Below are 5,865 nucleotides of genomic sequence, written 5' to 3'. Positions count from 1 at the left end.
TGGTTTCTTGTGCCTAAAGGAATTTCAGAAGCTTGGTATGCACTTGTGTTTCAGGGGGAAAGCGGAGAAAGCCCAGCGTGAAAACAAAGTGAGGCATGTTCAAATCCATTGCTCACAGCAGGGAAAAAACAATTGCTTCTTTTCCGGTTTCTGGTGACCTGCCATATGTGCAGATCATAGTATGATGATGTAAATCCAACACTGCACATTCAACGTGGCCTCAGTATGTTATTGTAGGTTTTGAAATGCCAGGTCAAATTACAGACAACACCAAGAACCAGAGTCCTATAAGTAATAACTTGGTATTTGAACGCAGATTTCAATGTATGGCAGATACCTGAAACTTACTATTTAGCTTAGAGTACTGCAATGTTTTATTAAGTATAAGGCTCTGGCACCAGAAAGATTTACCAGAAAATAGCCAAAAAATCATCATATAATATTTAATTTTTGAAGAGACGTACCAGAAAAGTACTATGAGGTACTGTTCCCTGTGTGTGGGTGGGTTTTTATTGGTAATACAGCCCCACATACACACAATATTTTTGCATGCTCTTTTGGCCTTTCTGTTTGGTTTTTTTAGAACAAGATACACAACCTACGCAACATTTTCAGGACAGGTGGTAAGGGAGAACAAAAACTGAAATAGGTTTATTAAATATTTGTTTATGGAGATATTATTGGGATTAACTTTTTATATCTTCCTATTTAAATAGGATTAAAGGGATTAGCTTGAATAATAGAGGCATACGGCACATTATAAATACTTATGTTCCATTTAATTAATAGGTTCGGATATGAACGTAAGACATGTCAAATTATTCCAGAATAGCCTATAATTACATTATTTTAAATAATAGAAAAGAAACTCATGAGTCATTAATAAGGAGATGACTTTGGAAAAAGGCAAACTCATTCAGCAAATATAATGTTTTACAAGACACATTTTCTATTTATATGTATAGCTAATAACATCTATTATGCAGTCTTAGACTTGGAAGCCTGTGTTTGTTGAGAAAAGTACTTTAAAACAGAGATTTAATTACATGGTGTTAGAGTTCCTTTGGCAACATCAAAAGGGGGAAAGTCATTTGTGTTTTAATGAATGTTTTGAAGGAGAAAAACAAGTTCTCAAGTTGAGTACTCAACAAGTTTTAGGCAGGGAAATGTAGTAGGAAGAGAATGTAGATTATAGTTTATTCTTCCTGACATATGACAAGATAAAACCAACTGAAAAATATGCTGTATTTACCTTGTTATGAAAGACTATTTTAATGCACAATTTTCAACTCCTTTATTCTTCTTCTTTGGTTCTTTTTTTTGTGTAGTGGAGGCAATAACAGCACCCTGCATGTGAGAAAAATGGGTATTTTAAACAAAAGCTGTCTACAGTGCTCTTCCACAGACTTTGTTAAATGAAGCAAGTATAAGTAGAATACGTGCAATCATAGGTGATATAAGGTTCACATATCTATCCTAGAATTTATTTATTTTTGCTAGAAATGACATATCTCTCAGTAAAACACATGGAAAACAGTAGCCCCAGTGTCCCCATACCAACATTAATTATATATTTGCTTTTACAGTTACAAGAGTGGTGTAGCCTGTAAATTGTTAACTTAGCCAAGGTCAGCAAAATTTGGGATCCCCAGGTGGTAATGTAGTAGTTTGACATTTGAACATAACATGATGGCTGTAATATGAAAGTCTATAGGTAATTTCCTATAGCTAGTCCCCATACAGGTTTCATTCTCTGTTCTTTCCCTGATAGAAAAAATAATAGGAGCACTTTGTGGTTTATACTGCAGAGTGCTGCTCATTTCTAACAATGTGAACTGCTAATGTGTCACTATGAGACGTTAAAGGCCTAAATCAATGTACTTATGTAAGTAACTTGTAAGTGACAAGTGTATTTTGTGCAGTAAAGCAGGACTTGCCTCTATTGACTATCCTACCTTAACCATCTCTCTTTTATTTTATAGTGCATTAAATTACTGTAAGAGATGCCAGAATGAGAGCCCTAGAGACTGCATTCTTTATCCACAAAACAGGTTCAGTATTGGGAGCCACAGCAGTGTAACTTTCTCTCTGCTGCCCAGCCAATGTGCCTCAATCTGACATGGTGAAAGGTTAATTCAGTGTCTATAGCCATCCTCTTTACTGAGATTGACAAAGATGGGGTCAATGGCAGAGGTGGTATTAGGGGTATGATAAACTGTGCACAAACAAATAAATCAAGACTGCCAACACATTTTTCATACGGATGTCTTTCAGTCACTACTGATCTAGGCAGGCTTTTGAAACAGTGACCTAAATATGAAAGGCTCTGATCCCTGAAGCTTCTTAGTCTTCTACTTACCGCCCCAATTTTTTGCTTACATTTTTATTGCTATAAATGAAAAAGTGATAGATGAGATTCAGTCTATTGTGTCCACAATTAATTGCTGTGTGTGAGATCTACATGGATTAGAAGAAAATCTCAGCCACTGTAAATGTAACTGTGCTAGACAGCAATGATATAGGATGTGTCCACACTACTCTACCTGGTAAAGAAACTAGCAACATCTCTCTCCCAAAATGCATTTTCTCTCTTTCTCTGTCTTGTCAGCTCCATGTCCTGACTGAAGCTCTTCCTTCCCTGTCTGGTGAGCTCTCTTAATACCTTTCACCCACTCGGCTCCCTGAGCTTTCTTCCTCTTTCTTTTCACACCTCCTAGCCCCCCAGGGGTGGGGTTCTATATATAGACTTTACTTCAGGAAAGCACTTTAGACTGTCAGCAATTTATTTTTTCACTCCTCAGACCTGAAGAAGAATGTCTTGCATTTGAAAGCTTGTCTAATTCTATCCCAACCATGCAGTCAGTTCCATAAAAGGTACAACCCTAATAAATCTTTGCCTCTTGCATAATTCCTGGACCATCACTATTACAACATCACTTTAAAACTAGCAATTTATTCTTCACCCTGGCCACTTTTCTTTGTTCCTCTAAAGCATGGAGCTATGTCTCTACTTCTTTTCCCTCTGCTTCCTACTTTATGACATAATTCTTCCTAGGTTGATTAGGAGAGGGAGTGCCTACTGGACTTTCTGTTACAGAAGCCCACCGGGAAGTGAGGGGAGACCACCTGGTGACTTTTTGCAAATCTCAGAAGGCTGTCCCTTAATGAGTCTCCACAGAGCAAAAACTTTCCCATGTTCTAGAACATTACACATTACTATGTATGGAGGAAGAACAGTTTCCGAAATTAGATAAGTATTTTACATTAGAGGGCATAGTTCCATGTCTTTATAAGAGTTTCACCAAAGTTAGTTCTACAGGATTTATCCTCCTGTAAAGGGTGACAACTGAAAAATATTATAATTATTCATTGGTGGGAATTCGGTCTCTATGATCTACTCTTTCCAATGGTATCACTGGGAATTCTACATACAATATAGAATGTGTAATACAGGTCCACAATGAGGGTCACAAAGGAGATTTTTGTCTTAACTTCTTATACAGTATTTAAAATTCTTCTTCTTCTCATGTCCCATCACCATGTTCACATCTGAATCCAAAACAGGAACATACTATTGCTCAATCTGTAGCTTTAGCAGGGTCCTCAATGGCACATGGTTCCTTCCCCCATATATGGACAGGCCAGTACATGTTCTGTAGTCTGTATATTTCCTCCACTTTTACACATGGTGTTTGCATCATTAGAGTATTACCACAATTGCATGTTACCTTTAGTCTTAGTGGGTGACTTAGTGGGTGACTATACATGAGCTGGGAGGCTGCTCCGACACACTGTAATTACCAAGCTCTAGCCAGCCTCCACATCTTGTGTATCAGCATCCCTGTGCTTTGATGAGCTTTAGATAAAGCACCCTTACCACCAGGTCCTGAACCTGGTACCCCTGCCTGATCCCTGGAGGCAGATAGTGGTGGGTGCTGTAAGCCCAACATCAGGGAGCACCTCCCCAATGTCAGGCTCACTGAGCCCCAAAGCCTTAAAGAGCAGGCATGCAGTACAGCTGCAAGCTGCAGGTCCTGGTGCACTGGGACCCTTGATTCTAGGCTCTAGGACCTTTAAAATCCATGTGTGAAGCCCAACTGCACACATGGATTTCTGATATCCTAATGCATAGGGACCAGGAGATCAAGAAGCCTCTCCTGATCCCAGCATCACCGTGCACCAGATCCCAGCATCTTTGCATGTGCAGTCAGCTGTCTTGGCAAACCAGGACTCTGGGGTCAGAGAACAGCTCTTGACCCCACACTCCCTGAAAACCTCTGGTCAGGCTGCCAGGAATGGGGGATCCAAGGCTTCTGCCTGGCTCCTCAGCAGCCCAGCCAGAGCTGCTGGGTACGGGATTATGGCAGTCAACTGATTGTTAGCCCTGGCCAAAGAGCTCCAAGTCTTGAACCGGGATTTATGATTGTCTGTTCTGACAACACTAGGTGAACTGGACCTGAGACTGTCTAAGGTTGGTGCTGATGATCAGCTCTTTGTCAGTACCACATGTAGAGCTGTGGCACCCAACTTTGAATTTGCTGGAACTTTGGATTATCCTGGCCTTCCCCTGTACTGACAAGTAGTAGTGGTGTGATTGGGATCTGATCACACTTCTGCCAGGCCAGACATGCAGGACAGGGAGGCATGATTTTTGCAATTGGAGATCAGACCCCATAGTGCGTGATATTAAATGCACGTATGCCCATTGCTCACTTGTTTGCTTGTTGAGGACTTCAGCTTCTAAGCAGATCAGGATCATTCAAGAGCACTGGTACTCAACATCTCCATGAGCCAGATGAGTGGCACAGGGCAAGACAGATACTATGCACAGGGATTGTCAATGGGCCTAATCCAGTGAGGGGCTAGTGTGTGGGGTTGGCTCACAGGTGCAATCTGGTACACCAGTATAACCCAGTGTGCTCTATCTGGCTGCAACACAACCCCATGGGCTGGATCCAGCCCCAGAGTGACCATGTGCCAGCACAATCTGGCATGCTGGATCATGTTATCTGGACCTTGGGGCTCCCCACAAGTCTGAATATTTGGTGGCAGGGCAATGGTGGCAGTGTTAATTGCCATGACTCTGGGAGCAATTTATGTTGCTACTGCTCCCCATCTGCCAAATTTCCAGACCCATCAGGACCCAATGGGCGAGATGACATGGCTTCATAGGCAAGAGGATGAGCACCACTGCTCAAAGGAATTTTACTTGCTCTTCCCTGATTGGTCACAGAAAGCAAGGGCACCACCCAGGCCATGACCTAGCAACCCCATGGTGCCTTTTACTTTGAAAGAGTTTTGAGGTCTGTGAAGGTGCCCTGGTTTTCAAAATTTGGAGTTAAAATTTCTATAGAAAAATACTGTTAAAAATAGGGCCAAATATAACACCCAATCTTATTCAGACTTGAGTCAGTGATAATGCATAGTTCTATTGGTAATGTTGTTGCAAGCCATTCTTAATTGTCATTTATTATTTTATCATAATTTTTTTTGCTTCTGAGATTTTGTTGCAATTTTTACACTGTTTTAATGTAAAGAAGAGCGGGAGCCCCTTCACATACAGATTCAGATTTCAAACCCTCTCCCCAGGGTTTGGAGATGTCTCCATAATAGGGGTGCACCAACAGAGATTTTGGGGGCCGATACCAATATCCAAGGAGGCATATTGGCTGATAGTGATCCGATATCCAATACAGCTGCATCAGATATAGGTGGTAAGTCCAGTGTGGTGGAAGGGGAGAGGGGAGGGAAGGGGCGTGGGGGGGCAGATCAATGCCCACTGCAGTGAGGGAGGGGGCAGGGGCAGGTGCTGCCCAGGGGGAGGGCGTGGGATGGAGATGCAGCTTGTGGGGTGGGAGTGGCTCC

The 5,865-nt window shown here is 41.7% G+C and overlaps 1 long non-coding RNA gene across 1 annotated transcript in view; it reads right to left on the bottom strand.

Moving 5' to 3' along the window:
- Positions 1 to 1,056: 1,056 nt before the first annotated feature.
- LOC106722237 overlaps positions 1,057 to 5,865 on the bottom strand; it is a 245,715-nt gene continuing 240,906 nt past the window's right edge. The window contains exon 5 of the long non-coding RNA XR_001358072.2: positions 1,057 to 1,347. This is a non-coding gene — a long non-coding RNA (uncharacterized LOC106722237). The remainder of the gene's footprint in view (positions 1,348 to 5,865) is intronic.

The sequence above is a fragment of the Alligator sinensis genome, unplaced genomic scaffold (genome assembly GCF_000455745.1).
Source record: "Alligator sinensis unplaced genomic scaffold, ASM45574v1 scaffold36_1, whole genome shotgun sequence".
Lineage (NCBI taxonomy): Eukaryota > Metazoa > Chordata > Crocodylia > Alligatoridae > Alligator > Alligator sinensis.
This window is presented reverse-complemented; position numbering and strand designations above follow the sequence as displayed.